The sequence below is a fragment of the Cololabis saira genome, chromosome 24 (genome assembly GCF_033807715.1).
Source record: "Cololabis saira isolate AMF1-May2022 chromosome 24, fColSai1.1, whole genome shotgun sequence".
NCBI classification, from domain to species: Eukaryota; Metazoa; Chordata; class Actinopteri; order Beloniformes; family Belonidae; genus Cololabis; species Cololabis saira.
In genome coordinates, this window is record NC_084610.1 from 10422576 (window position 1) to 10441468 (window position 18893).

The window sequence follows — 18893 nt, forward strand, 5'->3', positions numbered from 1 at the left end:
TCGGAGGAAAAGCAGATAGAGAAAGGTTTGTGGATGGATTGTTCACATCTTATCTTAAAGCGACACTACGTAACTTTTCCACCTTAATCTAATATTTCCAGAGTCATTGTGATGGTACATTAACTTCCAACAGGTTTAATGAACCTCTGTCATGGTCTGAGGGGTCTGTATCGCCTTCACTGGCACTATGTAACTTTGAGGAGCATGGTAGGAACCCTTCCACACTGAAAAACTACACATTTTTACGGCACTTCCCCCTCCTTCTCGATTCGTAGTCGAGACGAAAATGGGCGGGGCGGGAGTGCAGAGCTCCGCAGAAGCTGGTAACCCGTTGCTGTGTTGTGGCTGCAGCAGCTCCACACGTAACAGACGTGGGGAAAAGATTGCTAATGGTTTAACTTTTCACTGCTTTCCTGCTTGGAGGCAGAACCATGGAGGCCGAGAATCTGAGATAACAGAGAGTCGTCAGCTCGGTTGGATCGCGGCTGTAACGACCAAACATAACCTTCCTCAGTTTACCACAAACAAACACTCATAACAACCGGGGTCGGATCATTCATACAGGTTTTATTCCCCACTTCTCCAGCTAAACGCAGTTGCTGGCCAGCTCTCTGCGGTGCGATTAACCCCAATCTTCAGATAAAACTAGATTGTTGAGGAAAAAATATTAACTCTATTTGTAGCTGCAGGGGAAAAAAATAATCCCACGAGGAAAACAAAAATATGGCTCACGCCTCGGAGCCTCTTCAGCATAATATAGCAGTCAAAAAAAAAGAAAAAGAAAAGTAAGATTAATACAAAACATGTACTGTATGTTGTACTATTATACAAATTTATTGAAATACATGGCGAGTCAAACATTTACCAAAGCAGCTGCCAAACACTCCTAAACAAGGTAGCATAAGATGTCGGTTGTGCAGAACTGCGGCAGTAAATCCTCATCGGAGCTCCACTCTTTGATAGGGATTTCATATGAACCCAAACCGTTAATAATCATTATTTTCTCCATATACTGGTCCCTGGCTTCCTTGTTTAAGGTATCCTGGTAAATTCCAGTTCCTTTCCAGCAGTTTAACATCTTTTTTTTTGCGTTCCGTCTTTTCACTTGGTGAAACAAAAGTAGTTTTGAAAGTCCGTCCCGTCTTCTCTGTCATCAAAACAAATGCACGCGACGGGACAGGAGTTTTCCGGCAGTACGCGCTGGTGCTCATGGGAAATGTAGTGTTCTTTCTGGTAAAGCACTACCGCTTTTGTCCAAAGGTGCTGCCAAACTCAACAAAAGCTGAAAGTTACATTGTGCTGCTTTAAGTTCACGTGTAGGATGAGAACAGACTTGCATAAAACACTCAAACTAATGCCGAGACAGATATTCTTTTAATACCAAGGGTTTAGAGTAATTTAAAAGGTTAATCTGGCTCTGAATGTCATTATGGCTCACATCCCAAAGAAGACGATGGTCCTGCTGTTTCCAATCAGCACTACAAGCTCATCTATCAAACCTCACAGGGATATCACATATCACTCTCGCTGAGATGTTCAGAGAAATAAAGGTTAAAAAAAAAGAACTCTACATCCTTTACTTCTCATCTTCAACTCTTTTCATGATCATCAGATGAACTTTGGTAAAAAAAAAACAACAACAACCAAAACATTAACAGCCACATTCAAAGTTGTGAATAAATGTGCATAGATGAGAGATAGTCATATGTCTTGAGGAGGATGACCACGGGCACTTTTGGGGGCGTGGTCATCCCGAGCTGCTCTGTTGTGTTTTGGTCATCAAAAAATAAGGACTAACTGGTAACTAACTGGCCTATCCAGGGCGTCCCCCCCAATCTTCCCTCAGATAAAGTTTGGAGATGCACCAGCAGACCCAGGACCCACATGAGGAAGAACCAGGGAAAGATGATAGATGGATATAGACTTGGGATTGTTCATCCACTTTGAGAGACTGACTAAACGATTTGTGTACATGATGCTGAGGATCGTTGATCATCAACAACAATATGCAACTGTTCACCTCACAAGTCATGACTTGGGAACCCAATAGCTACAGAGCAACACTAAAGTCCGCTTGAACAGCTTTATATTAGCAAACACCTTAAAAGTTGTGATTTGATTTTTTTTCTTTTTCACTCAAAAAGGGGTGGAGACATGGGCAAATAAACCTGATGTATTTTTATGATCTATTGACTAAAGTAAAATTAATCAATCAGGTAAAATGGGGGATGTCCATATGTTAATCCACAGCTGGTAAAATATTTGACCAAATAATGTCTTTAAGAAGCCTCATCCCAAGTCATTTCATCACTTATTACCTGAAAACGTTTGGCCCCCAGTTGAATGGAGAGCAATGAAGCCATTAAAAAACATCTTGAGGGCATCTTATACAACTTGGCAACAACTGAAGATAAAAATGTGGACCAGGCTGACCCGGCCAGTTGGAGTCATGGGTCAAACAGGCCCACCGGTCTGGGCTTTTAAGCACCGGGTTGGGCTATACTGGGTCCCAGGCCAGCTCTGACAGTCAAATCTAGTCAAATGTCCTTAAATAACACATTTAACAGCAGCAAATGTTGACCAAAATAAACAATGAATGAATGAATGAATGAATGAATGAATGAATGAATGAATGAATGAATGAATGAATGAATGAATGAAGTTTATTCAGTCATGACAACACAAAACACAACACCAAAAAAAAAAAAAAAAACATTGTGCAGAGCATTAACATTTCATACAAAACCAAAAATGTGTTGAACAATGAATGAAAAGGCATAGGCTGAAGCAAACTGCTTATAAAAGCCTATCCTATATTAACAACTTTCTTTTTGTGGCTACCGACCTCCAGAAAACCAAAAAGAGAATAGAAAAGAAAAAGAAACTACAGAAAAGCAAAGAAACAACAAAATGCAAAGAAACAATAGAAAAGCAAAGAAACATTTACAGATAGTCAATCGCACTTATAAGCTTCAAAAATAGCTTTACAAACCATTTTTTTAAAAACCAAAAGAGAATGACATGTTTTTAAATTTATGTTGGCATCATTCCAGAATTTAACTCCAGTAATGGAGACACATCTCCTTTTCATACCTTTTTTAGCTTTTTGTACAGTGAAATTGTAGACACCTCTGAGATTATAGGGAGTTTCCTGAATTGAAAAGAACCTCTGTACAATCAAACATAAAGGCAATAAAATGTTATAAAAATTCATAGCACAACAAATACAAGTCCTCATTTAAGCCCGGCGGCACTGGTTCAGATGTCATTGGTTAGCAATCAGGTCAGTCAACTAAAAAGAGTCCTGAAATGATCCGAGGTGAAGGTTGCTCAACCGGGGGATCCAGATGCTGCAGGAGGTAGAAGTCAGTGGGCTAAAAGCAAACTAGCGACCTTCAGCGAGGGGAGGAGCATACGGTAAGCAGTAAAAATGATGATTACAGCTTGGCTTTAGTTAAAGCCAACTGTCAATCAAAAGACCACACCCTGAACTATGCAGACATATCTGGCTTTATACAACTTTATACAAAAATCTCCTTTTCTAATTCACTAACTTGTGGCTCGCTCTGGTTAAACTCTTTATATTTGAGACAAAAGTTGCACGTGCCAAGTTACACCCATCATAGATAATGATGTATGTTCTCTTATCCGACACTCAGAGACAGAACCTGTCATTTCATGCAGTCGTGACACGTCCCCAATTACTTCTGTTCAGCAAAACACCAGGCATTAATAGTGTGTAACAATTATCCAAAAGATAAGGAATGTCAGTAGTCAATAAAAGGAGTTAGCGGGTGCAACGAAAAACATTCCAGTCTTTCTTTATGAAGACATCCACATTAGACTGCCTGGGTGGGTCTCTGTTATTTATTGGCCTGTCATCCCACGGTGTTGTGGCATGTTGATGATCCCCTGCAGCTTTACAGTCCTCGCACACACAGGTTACTCCTGGGAACACGCGAGCGGAGCCTCAGGTGTGACACCATCAGATAAAAAAACCATAATCCATTCAGTTTTTATTGCAACCCCACTAAGATTAATGCGAGGAAAAGATGTGCTGATTTTGGATTAGTGCCGCTGCTGGCAGGACACGGAGTACTCAACAAGTGTTGGCGATCCGATGGTCTGTTTGGCTTTCCTGAGCCGGAGTGGGACGTGTGCACGCTGCATACCGCACACTGAGTATGTGATTCTAAAACCCCAATTAGGCCTGTATCTCTTTCACCTCAGTGGGTTTTCTGTGAAAGCCAAAGAGAGAGGGATGACAGCTGATAGGAGCCAAAGCTACCCACCGTTCAGAGAGTGGGGCCCCATCAAAACAAGACAAACATGCTCTAATAACCAGCTTTCCTCCACATCCCGCTTTGGTTTTGATCTTTTCTTCGGTTGTACATCAAATGGTTGTTTTCTTGAGTGTGGTACAGTTTAACCTTTCCAAAGTTTTCTCAGCACACCTGATGCTCAAATGTACGACGGAGTATTAGGGCCAAACTAAGACAAAAAAAATTGGAAATTACGAGAATAAAGTCATAATATAATGAGAATAAAGTCGTAAAATTACGAGAATAAAGTCGTAATGTTGCGAGAATAAAGTCGTAATAGAATAAAGTCGTAATATTGTGAGAATAAAGTCGTAATATTATGAGAATATAATTTATGAGAACTCTAACAGGAAGAGCTTCTTCTCCCTGTGTTAAAATGAGGAATATTGAGGATCTTGTGAAGTTATATTTATATATTTATAATATATTACGACTTTATTCTCGTAATATTATGACTTTATTCTCGTAATTTTACGACTTTATTCTCGTAATATTATGACCTTATTCTCGTAATTTTACAACTTTATTCTCGTAATATTATGACTTTATTCTCGTTATTTTACAACTTTATTCTCGTAATATTATGACTTTATTCTCGTAATTTTACGACTTTATTCTCATTACATTATGACTTTATTCTCGTAATTTCCTTTTTTTGTTTTTTTGTTTGGCCCTAATACTCCGTCGTACAAATGTACAAATAAATAATGAATAATAACCTTCAGCAACACTGATAGTCTGAATATAAATTAAAGTCATCAAGAAGTCTGTTAGAGGGGGTTTTATGTTTTGTTTAACTTTCTTGCTACCAATATAGGTGAGACAAGAAAAATGGACTTTTGTTGCATTTCAACTCTCTGAGACCTCTTTCTTCACCTCTCACTTCTCCCCATATCTCCCTCTCATTGCCGTCTGCCGTCTTGTAACCTCTTCCCGGGGGTTATTATCTTGTGTAGTCTGAATATTTTGTCTCGGCATTAAAATATTCAGGGCATTCTCCGTAACTATACCAGAGGTTAGACTTTTGTGCAACACAGGCACTTTCCCAAACCTCAGCCAAGACCTCTAGATTTTCACATGACGCGTATTGCTGGAGAAAGGCCTGGAATAACCTGTTAGGCATGCAAAATATAATTACTTTAATCTGCTTATGCCGTGACACTTAATACTGTAATTTTTGGTTTTACTGGACTGCATTAATAAAATGATGTTATTGTACACACCCACATGTTCACACAGGGTGATGCAAAATTGCCCGTGTCTCATCCCGAGAGTTAATAAAAACGAACTAAGCTTTTTCACAAGACTAAAAATGTTTGGTTGATCATTTCTTAGGGTTTGGGTCCATTTTAGCCTCCATCAGCTTCCTGTCTGGCTGTTTGAGGTTACAGAGCTTGAATGAGGATGCTCAGACAACCTATTTGGCATGATGCAGCGACCCCGAAGCCAAGCACGAGGAAAAATATGCAATGAAATTGGGTTGGTCAATAAAAAGGGAAGAAAAAAAGAGGGGAACTGGTCATTATTGTGCAATTTTATACAGTAGCTACAAGATTTTCCCAATCAAATATAAACTGCAGAGCAATGAGGGATTGGAAAACCGCATCTTGAGACTTGAAGTTTTGAATAATTCTGCTTTATAAAGATAAAGTAGAAGAAATGTTCCTTTTTTTAATGGTAAAGGTTAATCGCTCCCCCTTCATCTGAGGTAGTATTTATCTACTTTAGACATGTTAAGGACCATCAATCATTGGGGCTGCCGGGAACTCCAAGGTCTATTCAGAGTTGGAGATTAAAGTCCAGTCCAGCTTTCAACTTCCTACCTCCACTATGGTCCTGGAGGGATATGAGTATTTGGCAAACCTGTCCATAAGTGCTTTGGGGATTTGGAGAAGGCAATCGATTAAGTCTCTCAGGGTTTCTCCGGGAGTATGAGACACAGAGGAATCAGTACCTCCAAATCTGAGAGCATGTTTCTCAGTTGGACAAGGGTGGAGTGTGTATTTAAAGGCATAGAGGTGGAAGTGTGATAATATGGGGCAGTATGAGTACAAAGCTAATGTGGTTAAAAGTATCTGTTTTTTCTTTCCTTTACTTCTCCTTCCTGATTCTTGAAGATGTTTCACCATCCGCCCACTTCTTCATCTTAAACTGGCTGTCGAGGCGCTTCAAGCTTATAAGGTGTAAAAAACAGACCCTGCCATCATTCTTGTGGTTCATCAAAGCGTTTTGTGAATCTAGGTGTGAATGGTTGTGCAGGCGGCCGGGTCGGAGTCTCACAGCTGCACTGTGGGTGTTGCCCAAGTGAAACCTGAGGCCTTCAGCTCTGTTATTCACTAGAGGAGTCAGCATCTCCAAATCTGAGACCAGGCTTCTCAGTCGGACAAGGGTGGAGTGTCCTCTCTGGGTTAGGAGTGAGGTACTCGCTCAAGTGGAGGAGCTGAAGTATCTTGGACTCTTGTTCAGAAGCGGGAGAAGAAGGGAACAGGACATTGACTGCTTCACATCTTCAGTGATGCAGCCTCTGCACCAGTTGAGCCAAAAGGTGTAGATTAGGGGTCGGCAACCCAAAATATTGAAAGAGCCATATTGGACCAAAAACACAAAAAACAAATATGTCTGGAGCCGCAAAAAATGAAAAGTCTTGTATCAGCCTTAGAATGAAGGCAACACATGCTGCATGAAGCTATATTAGTTATATCTGGGGGAAGATATTTTTTTTCATTATGCACTTCGAGAAAAAAGTCGAAATGTTGAGAAAAAAGTCGAAATGTCGAGAAAAATGTCAAAATGTCGAGAAAAAAGTCAAAATTTCGAGAAAAAAGTCGAAATGTTGAGATTAATGTTGAAGTACAATCTTGAGAAAAAAGTCGAAACGTCGAGAAAAAAGTCAAAATTTCGAGAAAAAAGTCGAAATGTCGAGATTAATGTTGAAGTACAATCTCGAGAAAAAAGTCGAAATGTCGAAAAAAAAGTTGAAATGTCGGGATTAATGTTGAAGTACAATTTCGAGACAAAAGTCAAGAAAAAAGTCGAAATGTTGAGAAAAAAGTTGAAATGTCGAGAAAAAAGTCAAAATTTCGAGAAAAAAGTCGAAATGTTGAGATTAATGTTGAAGTACAATCTTGAGAAAAAAGTCGAAATGTCGAGAAAAAAGTAAAAATTTCGAGAAAAAAGTCGAAATGTCGAGATTAATGTTGAAGTACAATCTCGAGAAAAAAGTCGAAATGTAGAGAAAAAAGTTGAAATGTCGAGAAAAAAGTCGAAATGTTGAGAAAAGTCGAAATGTCGAGATTAAAAAGGAAAGGAAAAAGGAAGAAAAAGAGAAAAAAAGGAAAAAAAGAAGAAAAAAGGAAAAGAAAATTAAAAAAAGGGAAAAAAAGGTCAAACATTTTTGAAAAAGCTCCAGGAGCCACTAGGGCGGCGCTAAAGAGCTGCATGCGGCTCTAGAGCTGCATGCGGCTCTAGAGCTGCATGCGGCTCTAGAGCTGCATGCGGCTCTAGAGCTGCATGCGGCTCTAGAGCCGCGGGTTGCCGACCCCTGGTCTAGATGATTCACACGATTCAAACAGAGAATTAAAAGCATCTAGTTTGTGGGTCTGATCAAGGGTTAGGAGCAACCACATTGAGAAGATGTTTGAGGCATCCAGGGGAGGGAGGTCTCCGATTAGGCTGCCCGGACCTGTATAAGTGGAAGATGAGATGACTGGATGGAAGGATTGATTCACACATCAAGGATGGACTATAAATCATCTATAACTTTCCTCCATATTTCTCCATAAATGAGATAAACAGATGTGATGATACTTGTTCCTCAGAAACGGACCGTCCTCATCTGTCAGCTGTAATTCCTTATTAAAGTAAGATACAGTTACTTTGCTTGTAATGGCATCCCCCTACCTCGCTTCCTCTGGCAGGGGGAAACACATACCAGGCATCTCTGCTCCGAGTGTTTACTACAGACTGTCACGCTGTCATGTTTCTCTTTATCTCACGGTTTGGTCTCACCCTGTCAGTCAGACTTAGAGGCAAGCGTAAGCCTGCAGGGTGTACAAGCGCTGCAGTGAGAGAAAGTTTGGTGTAGGCAAACACACACAAGATAGCGGGGATAAACCACATGCTGCAATGTATGTATGACTTGTGGCATCTGGAAAGCTTTTACGAATGCAAACTGCTTGTTTAAGATGCTCAGAGTGGTTTGAAGTTACAATACACAACATATATAAGAGGTAAACTTCTCACGCTCCACTGACTAATCAGTGGAGCGTGAGAATTAATTTGTCATGACAGCCAGCCAAGCTCCACGTAACGTTACTCTCACGAGTTCACACACGCCAACCGGCGAGAGAAGTCAGTTGCTCGTGGTGAAAAGTTCACAAGCCGTCACCTGTAGAAACCCGAGCTGAGATTCCTTTGTCACAGAAACCACTCTCTTTATTAGATGTGCCGGAGAGGAGTCTGGCAGGCGTCTGGAGGCCTCGTCTCCTAATGGTGCATTTGGATTCCTGAGCGGTAAACAAAAGAGCCAAAACAACTGCCGTCCTGCTGCCAGAACACGACTCCGACGTGTTAACATTCCTCTGGGAAAAACCTGCCGATCCCAGGAGGAGCCGAGGAGCGAGTGGCGGTGGCGCGGGGCGCGGCATGTGTTTATGGCTTTGGGCACGGGCAAAGCTGACCTGTCAGACTTGGTTTGCATTTAATCCCACTGACTTCGTGGTGCAAAAATGTGAATTGTCACCTGCAGAGTTTCCATATGGTTTCACAGCAGCGAACACAAGCTTCTCAAACGCAAGCTCAGGGGTCCGCAACCCGCGGCTCTAGAGCCGCATGCGGCTCTTTAGCGCCACCCTAGTGGCTCCTGGAGCTTTTTCAAAAATGTTTCACCTTTTTTTCCCCTTTTTCTTCTTTTTTTTCTCTTTTTTTCTCTTTTTTTTCCTTTTTTTCTTTCTTTTCTTGTTTTTTTTTGCTTTTTTCTTCTTTTTTTCTCTTTTTTCTTCTTTTTTTCTTCCTTTTTTCTCTTTCTTTGTCTTTATTTTCTCTTTTTTCTCTTTTTTTTCCTTTTTTTCTTTCTTTTCTTGTTTTTTTTTCTTTTTTCTTCTTTCTTTCCTTTTTTTCCTCTTTTTTTCTTACTTTTTTCCTTTCCTTTTTAATCTCGACATTTCGGCTTTCTTCTCGACATTTCGACTTTTTTTCAACATTTCGACTTTTTTCTCAACATTTCGACTTTTTTCTCAACATTTGAACTTTTTTCTCGAGATTGTACTTCAACATTAATCTCCACATTTTGACTTTTTTTTCGACATTTCTCCTTTCACCATTTGTCTTCATTCTAAGGTTTATACAAGACCTTTCATTTTTTTGCGGCTCCAGACATATTCGTTTTTTGTGTTTTTGGTCCAATATGGCTCTTTCAACATTTTGGGTTGCCGACCCCTGCGCAAGCTAAAGGGAGGGTGCAGTCTTTTGGTTCCCAAATCTATGAACCAAACCTCCAAATCCTCTGCTGGGACCTCAATTACTGTATTTGTCTGTGGTTTCTGTCCCAGTGCCTGAACCCGGGCCAAAGTTGTGATTCATGACACAACTCACAGATTGTTTCTTTTCCAAAAGGAGGTACGTAATAAAACAGTCACCCCTGCATGTTCTCATCTTTATAACTCTTTGTTGCATGAAAAAAACCGTTCTCGCTACACAAAGGACTGAGTCAAGGAGAAAAAAAAGACATCATCTCAGCAGTGCCATGGAAACACCTGGGCAAATACGATGATACTTGGTGGATCAAATGGAAAACTGCAGGGTATAATCATTCGGAATGAAGGTTATGCATGAATAATTGCTGCAAGGTGCCGAGAAGGACAAGAGGAAGCACTGGAAATGTTGGAAATAAGGCCACGGAGTCAGCAGATGAGTACAATGTGCTCTGAAAGATATGTTTATAACTGGTTTTAACAGTAAAAGTGAAACATTAACCCAGAGCTACGCTGTTTTGAACGCAAGTGGCACCATTAACCACGTGTTCAACTGTTTATCTGTTGTGTTCGTGCACATACTGTACGTGCAATCAAGTGCATGGGTTTTATGGTATTTTGTTCTGTTTGTGTTACAAAAGAGTGTGGTAATGTGTCGGCAGAGGCTGTTTGAGTGGAGCAAGTAAACATTGTAAAAACAAGGCAGCATTTCAAAAACAGCGAGATAGAGGATGATATTTTTATTTCTTCATTTTAAAAAACGAGGTTTTTCTCGTTACTGATACGTCAAAAGCAGTCAAACTGACTACACAACACACTGAGCCAAATGAATAAATTAGACAAGAGGCAGAAATACCTCGAAAAACCAGTTAAAATCAGCTAGATTTTTAAAACAAGTCCCGCCCCCTTTCCCTAGGACCAGCCTCTTAAGCCACACCTACAAGGCAGAACATTTGGATCAGTTATTAACTGTTTATAACCAGTACTCGAGTTGTAAAAAAAAATCAGGGGGGTTGGTGGATTTTATCATATGGGGACAGATAATTTGTGCTGATTACAAATAATATAATATATTACAAATAATAGCAGTGACCAAAACACCTGCAGAAATACTGCAGGAATGACATAGCAGCAGTTAAATGCAGCCTTCTGTAAGCTTTAAATATTCACTGGGCTTACATCAAACAGAACAATAAAAAACAGTTTTCTGAACTTATCAATATGACTCTGTCCTTCACAGGATAAGTAAAATGGATCACTGCAAAAACTCAAAATCTTAACAAGAATATTTGTCTTATTTCTAGTTAAAATGTCTCATTTTAGTAAAAAAAATCTCATTACACTTAAAACAAGACTCATCACTGGAAAAAACAACAATTTTCACCTGTTTCAAGTAGATTTTCACTTGAAATAAGTAGAAAAATCTGCCAGTGGAACAAGATTTTTTTGTAATGAGAAGATAAATCTTCTTCCACTGGCAGATTTTCCTACTTATTTCAAGTGAAAATTTACCTGAAACAGGTGAAAATTGTCAAATTATTCTGGTGTTATTTTTCTGGCAATGACTCTAAATGTTGAAATAGCAGTAAAACCACATTCATTGATGAAATGACATAAGGGATGGAAAGTTTTACAGGGGGGATGATTTTGACCGTTTTTATTTCAGGGGGGATGCCATCCCCCCTCAACTCCAGTACTGTTTATAACTGATGTGTGAAGAGAATTTCAGGTAAAGATCTCCTGACTGACGTTTAAGTTTAGTTTCCCAGATGTCAATTTTTCTAGATGCGCTCACGTTGGCCAAATGAAAAGACAAAAAAAGACATTGGCTTGCATAGAAGTCTTTCTTTGTCGTCTTTTTCCCCAAAACCATCAGGGTTTTTAAAGCTGGAAAAAATAAAGATGACCTTTGGAAACAACGCCATCTTTCCTTCACCACGTTGACATGTGTAGTTTGTGCTCTAGTTTACAGGTCGTTGCAGCTGGGCGAGATTTACAGTCGCCCGCCTAAGTCTGCTCCAAGATTTTCATTACCTACCCCTGATGATGAATTACCCCCAGACACAACAGGCACCCGCTGTCCTAAGTGAAGGCACTCCTCAAAGTCAGGGAGGCTGGAGACTTTGGGACTGCAACGTTCAGTCTGTTTCTATCTGTCTCAGATTCTTCTCCTGGACTTCCTTTGAAGCTGTGACCGTTAACTTTCCATTAAAGCAGCAAAAAGCGTCTAAACTCAGCGGCCTTCTCCTTATTTTTTCAGATTTGCACTCAAAACAAAGCAATGCATCAAGGGAACTGCCTTGACCTTTTTTCAAAACTGAGCTGACCTTGCTTGACATCTCCCTCTTCATGCTTTCTTTTTTCTTCTTCTTTCCCTGAACTTAAGGGGTCCCTTTCCTATCTAAGCTCTTAATAGCATATAGCATTCCTTTAAATTAGCACGTCATAAAATTGAAAACAGCTCTCCTCGTGAATCTGAGCGTCTCCTGCGCTCGCCTAGGAGAGTTATCCTCCAAACGTGGCGGAAAATTATAACCGTCATATTGTGATTGCAGCTTTAAAGTCTTGAAATCATGCAAGATTGATCTCTCGCTTTATGTATTACCCCTTAAACCCCATGCATAGCTGCTTGGGATGATTGCTTTCCTTATTTAGATGCTGAGTTGAGATACTTTTGTCTATTTGTAGCAGCCTGTGACTTTGTGGTATGCTGTGCTCGGAAACTGAGAGGCAGTAAATAGGATAAGAGATGGAAAAGGACAAAAAAACAACAAAAACAACCTAATGTGTGGATGTAACGAGATGAGTCTGGAATGCTGTTTGAGTGAATGCGAGACACAGAACCGTGGAGACAAACTGTGCCCGGGGTCTCTCCTGGCCTGCACCCAGAAACAAAAGAGCTGTGGCGACGGGGAGTCAGACGTTGTTAGGAGATAGAGGATACAAACACCACAGAAATGCTGTTTAACCCTGGCACATGCAAACACACCTTCCCAAAAACAACTCCTCAGATTACAAGAATCCAGAGGTTATGGTGTAATGTGATCTCATAAAAGGAATTTGTCCTAATCATTTTATGAGGCTATGAAAATTACGATACTATCAATGTGCCAAAACGGAGAACTCTAACAAACTGCTGCTGAAAAGCAACAGTACTGATGTACATTCACCGCAGTACGACGGGCCTGAGAGACGCTACGCTGTAAAAGTGCCCGAATGTCTGAGTTCTAATCTACATAGGCCCAGGTCGTAATAACATGTCATTTCAGAGCAATTTAAATGAAAAAAACACACCAATTTCTTCTGAGAAAGCACTTGGCAACAGTGGAGACAACAAAAAAATCCTGTTTAACAAAAGACGAAACCTCAGGCAGACCAAGACTGTCTCCAGAAATCACTGCTTTATTAAGTCAACTTGCTGCTGCAATCTTCCCTGATTATGTTGTCCTTTCATTCCCCACGCCTGTGGTTTGAATTTAGTCGAGATTAGGCAAATTTAATTATGCGTTTGAAAATTCTGTGGTTAGCATTCACCCCTGGAAAGGAGCCGGCAGTAAATCCTCTGCATTAACGTCCAAATATGTTAATAGCTGATTTCCATTAGAGAAATGTTGCAGAGATGTCACTTCTCTTGGTTGAATTTGATTTAAAGTATTTGGTAGATTACTAAAATACAGCGTTAAATGCAGAAGCAGGGTGTGAAAAAAAACAAGTACTGTAAAAGTAGCAGGGACTAAATGTTTACTGATATTAAAGAATCGTGTTCCTCTAATAATTTCTTTAGCTAACATAAAAAGACATACTGTACTTCTTGAAAAGGTACTTAAAAGGTCTTATTTTTACATGCATTGTGTACATTAAGTGTATAAATTGATCTGCCAAAGAGGGATGTGTCCCTATATTTCAATTAGCTTGTCAAATCAAGTTTAAGCCCTCTTAAGATGTTTAAGATAGATCTTGCCAAGTTTTAAGACTTGATAAATAGCTTCATTGGAAGGGGTTGCAAGGAGAAAGCCTCCTCTCTCTAAGGACATGACTGCACAGATTAAGTTTGCAAACTTGCCTCAGAGAAAAACACAGTAATTGTGGAACAACGTTTTTGGGAGAAATGACATCAAATTGGGGATGTCTGGCCCACAATGAGGGGTGCATGCTGCTTGTGTATGAACCAAACAAACACGTCACACTAGCAGAAGAATGAAAAAACACTGCTGCTGCGGAAAGGCAGTACAACCTCTGCAACTCCTCCACACCAACTTGTCTGAGGAATAAAAGTCACTCAATCGAGCAACCGCAGCTGAACAGCCACTATGACGTCATTTCCTGTCGCGTGCGCCTGCAGAGGTAGGCGAATGTAATATATACATATATATATTTACACACAGTACTCGAGTTGTAAAAAAAAATCAGGGGGGATGGTGGATTTTATAATATGGGGACAGATAATTTGTGCTGATTACAAATAATATAATATATTAAAAATAATAGCACTGACCAAAACACCTGCAGAAATACTGCAGGAATGACATAGCAGCAGCCTTCTGTAAGCTTTAAATATCCACTGGGCTTACATCAAATACATCAAAACACAACAATAAAAAACAGTTTTCTGAGCTTATCAATATGACTCTGTCCTTCACAGGATAACTAAAATGGATCACTGCAAAAACTCAAAATCTTAACAAGAATATTTGTCTTATTTCTAGTTAAAATGTCTCATTTTAGTAAAAAAATCTCATTACACTTAAAACAAGAATCATCACTGGAAAAAACAACAATTTTCACCTGTTTCAAGTAGATATTCACTTAAAATAAGTAGAAAAATCTGCCTGTGGAACAAGATTTTTTTGCTTGTAATGAGAAGATAAATCTTGTCCCATCTTGTGTTCGTGATAATTTATAGTTGTATATCTATACACGGTTAAGTCAAGACTAGAACTATACTAGGTCTGTATTTCGTGGATTGAGTTGTTTTATTCCGTGACTGCTGATACCTAAGCATCTCCTCGTTAGTATAGTGGTGAGTATCCCCGCCTGCCCGGGTTCGATTCCCGGACAATGCAACGTCCTTTTTTTTTCCCCTTTCGTTTTTTTCTTAAATAGATTATATATTTATTATTTTGAAAGCAAGAAACAACACACATCCCGTCTGTTGTACAGGCATCCAAACCACAGGGGTGCTTTTAGAATAATTCAGCGGAGGTTTCAGAGAAGATGTACACCAGCAGCGATTATCTCCCTGAAGCTAGTAAGTCAGATGTGGTTAAATAATATATAAATATAAATATATAAATATTTATATACACGTGTCGATATCTATGAGCGTGTCACGTGACGACAGGCTGAAGCCGAAGCGCCGCTGGTAGGAAATACAGAGAAAACAGATAAATGCAAGCGTAAAACTTCTATATTGCTATCGTGTTCGTGATTATTTATAGTTGTATATTTATACACGGTTAAGTCAAGACTGAAACTATACCAGGGCCGATATTTTGTGGTTTGAGCAGTTTTATGACGTCACTTCGGCTACAAAAAAAAGCATCTCCTCGTTAGTATAGTGGTGAGTATCCCCGCCTGTCACGCGGGAGACCGGGGTTCGATTCCCCGACGGGGAGTGAAAAAATATTTTCAATTTTTTTTCTTCATTTTTTTTACCCAAGTGAATCATTTATCATGTACTTTTTTATCAACTGACGACATAAGAAGACGAAAAATAAGTCAACATTAATTTCCCTCTTCGTCGTGTGCATATTAAGACCGAGTTGTGCGAACTGTTACTGCAGAATAGATAATTCGTGAAAAACTAAAATCTATATCAAATTCTAAATTAGAACAAAATAATGTCCACGTAAATCTAGTGCTTGTGCAGCCCTATTTTTAGCCTCAAGTGAACAGTATGTAGTTTCAGACGGACCAACGGGTACTGTGCCACACATATGTGGCCGGAACAGGCTCATTTTACCCACATCTTTCCAGCATCATGACTGAGGCAGTATACTTGCACATCAAACAAAACTATCTGCATGGCCACATGCCAGTGGAGGTAGACGAGGAACCGGAAACTTGGTGTTTGATGAACGTAGATTATAAGGCGTGGGATCTGCTCTGCTGAAGATTTGAAGCTGTTCCCGCTGGGAGTTTTGTCTCTAATGTGCTGGCGTTACTTTCCTCTGGGAGGATGTTTGACAGGAAATGGAACTGGCCTGAATCCCTTGCAGGGTTCAGGCAGCCACTTCCTGTGCCAACCCATGCCAAGGCTTGCCAGCTTACAGCCCAGTCCAGACCACCGTGAGAAAAACAGTCTTAAACATCCTGTGAGTGATGAAGAGTAGGTCTTCCCATTCCCCGTTGGGGCCGAAGAAGAACAACAAAAAGATGTTTTTTGATGCATGCAAGTTAACTTGGATCAGAGTGTGCACATTTTGAGAAGAAAGTAGGATAGGATGATTTATGATGTCCAAAACGAGGATCAGAAGATATGTGAAGATATGTGAAATACAGAAATGTGATGATCAAGACAAACAAGAAGGTTGTTATAAGAAAGAAGAAGAAGAAAGTTGATAGCATTGTGAGGGAGATCAGAGGGAAAAGGCTGGAAGACGATGTTAGAGGAGGAAGATGGGAGGTTTAGCGGTGAGGGTTCCCTGATGAGCTGCAGCTGACTGTGCGAACCTCCGGGATCTCATGAGAAACCTCACCACATCAACTCTTTCACACTATTATTCATTTGTCCAGAGCCCACACACACACTCCCGACCTGCTGCACTGCACTACACTGCCAGCGTTAGGGTGTGATCTCTGTCTCCAAGGCATGTACACAGTGGAAACATACGTGTGAAATGTTTAGTCATGATAAACATTACAGGCTATTTTATGGAGTTAGATCTCACCTGGAGCAACCTGGTTTATTGCTGTGTCTTTAATGGACCGCTGGTGATAATTCGTTGTTAAGGAAAGGCAAAAACATTAAAGCAAAAGCGTTTTGACTTCCCTATGCTGAGGTGCAGGAAATGCACCACAGTTTGAAGTTGCGGGTGGAAATAAAGCTGAGGATGCTGGGTAACTCAGTTCAATGTGAGTTAATTCATCCTAAAATAACACCCCATTGTGGCGACAGCTGACCGTCGTGTTCTGCATAATGATCTGGCCCAGGTCTTACTCAGGATGTCCTTCCTGAGCAAACGCCAATATTCCATCTTCCATGTTGAGGTCACAGTGGAACTCAGAAAAATTGCAGTTTACCGACAGACCACTAGGGGCTGGCTCCAAATGTTTGTCAATCTCCATTGACCCCCATGTTTCAATGTCCAACTTTGCAGCATAAATAGAATATTTACAGCTTTTGATTGAAGGAATCAAGGGGGGGATGAATGCAGTGGTCATTCCTGGTTTTGCTACTGAAATGACACTAAAAACAACAACAGCAAGCTGAGCGAGCCAGGAACTAGTGGATCATTTCAGGTGCTTTTATTGTGGAATGCCATAGTCATTCAGGCTTTGAGTGTCACTATTGTTGGGCTTCTCAACCAAAGCGGTTCAAGTGCTAGTCTAATGCTAGTGTCAGTCTTGGCACCAGTTTTTGTTTTCTTTTTCGACCAGCTGCTGCAAGGAAAGCACCGACTTGGTGCCAAGAAAAACTGGCGCTACGCTGCGAAAGCTTGCTGGGCCATATGCAAGAACCGCTACAATGATTTAACCGACCAAAAACTATGCAACCAGCACCATATTTAAACAACCTCTGTGAGGTAAAAAAATATATATTACTTGGACATTTGGGATCTTGCTGATTTAACCATGCAATCAAAAATACGTCAACTGTACAGAAAACACGTGACTTGAAAAAGTTTCTTCTGAAATGTAAACACCATTGATGTTGATGGAAGGAACTTGCATGAAGTCAATTCCAAACTCCAAAAGTTCAATTTCCATTAGTCATGTTTCCATTACACTTTGGCGATAAACTGGATAAAACCACCTTGTAAAAGTGTAAAAAGGTTTTTGCGATATTTGGCAGTTTTCTCAAATTAGAGACATTTTAATTATTGCTTTTTCTTTGAGATATTTAGGTTTTGCCCAAATCTAGGGGTAATGGAAACGTGGCGTTCGTTATTCTGAGGCTTTCAGGTTCTTTTTACGAATATCCTGCTTACGCTTTGGTGATGTGATATATGAGTAAAAGTAAGTAAGTAAAATGTATTTATAAAGCATATTAAAACAGAGTGCTGTACATGATAATAATAATTAAAAAAAGAAAGAACTTTCAGTGACAACAAATAAATCACAAATTTGACCTAAAAACACAGATGCAAGAAATGACAGGATTGGGGGACTGGGAAAGCGAGTGAATAGAGGTGAGTTTTTTATCTAGATTTAAAGTTGGAAATAGTGGGGGCTAGGAATGGGCGATATTTTACCGTTCACGATAAACCGTCAAAAAAATTCCCCACGGTAAGAATTTGTCATCTCGCGGTAAAAACGATAAATTCCCGTTGATGATGTTTTTGTGTAAAGTCGAATTTATGGTTCTGCGTTACGTACGTGAAGGAAAGAAGGAAGGAAGGATGGAAGGAAGGAAGGAAGGAAGGAAGGAAGGAAGGAAGGAAGGAAGGAAGGAAGGAAGGAAGGAAGGAAGGAAGGAAGGAAGGAATGAGCCAGAAAGAAAGAAAGGAGCCAGAAAGAAAGAAAGAAAGAAATGAGCTAGAAAGAAAGAAAGAAAGAAAGAAAGAAAGAAATGAGCCTGAAAGAAAGAAAGAAAGGATCCAGAAAGAAAGAAAGAAAGAAATGAGCTAGAAAGAAAGAAAGAAAGAAAGAAAGAAATGAGCTAGAAAGAAAGAAAGAAAGAAAGAAATGAGCCTGAAAGAAAGAAAGAAAGAAAGAAATGAGCCTGAAAGAAAGAAAGAAAGAAAGAAAGAAAGAAAGAAAGAAAGAAAGAAAGAAAGAAAGAAAGAAAGAAAGAAAGAAAGAAAGAAAGAAAGAAAGAAAGAAAGAAAGAAAGAAAGAAAGAAAAAAAGGATAAATTCCCGTTGATGACGTTTTTGTGTAACAAACATGGCGGATCTGAGAGCGAGATAGATTTATAGTCACAAAGGTGGAGTTGAAT

The 18893-nt window shown here is 39.9% G+C and overlaps 1 non-coding gene across 1 annotated transcript; it reads left to right on the forward strand.

The window, feature by feature from the left end:
- Positions 1 to 15336: 15336 nt before the first annotated feature.
- Positions 15337 to 15408, forward strand: trnad-guc (transfer RNA aspartic acid (anticodon GUC)). Its single transcript has one exon. It is a non-coding gene; the product is annotated as a tRNA-Asp (tRNA).
- Positions 15409 to 18893: the final 3485 nt, after the last annotated feature.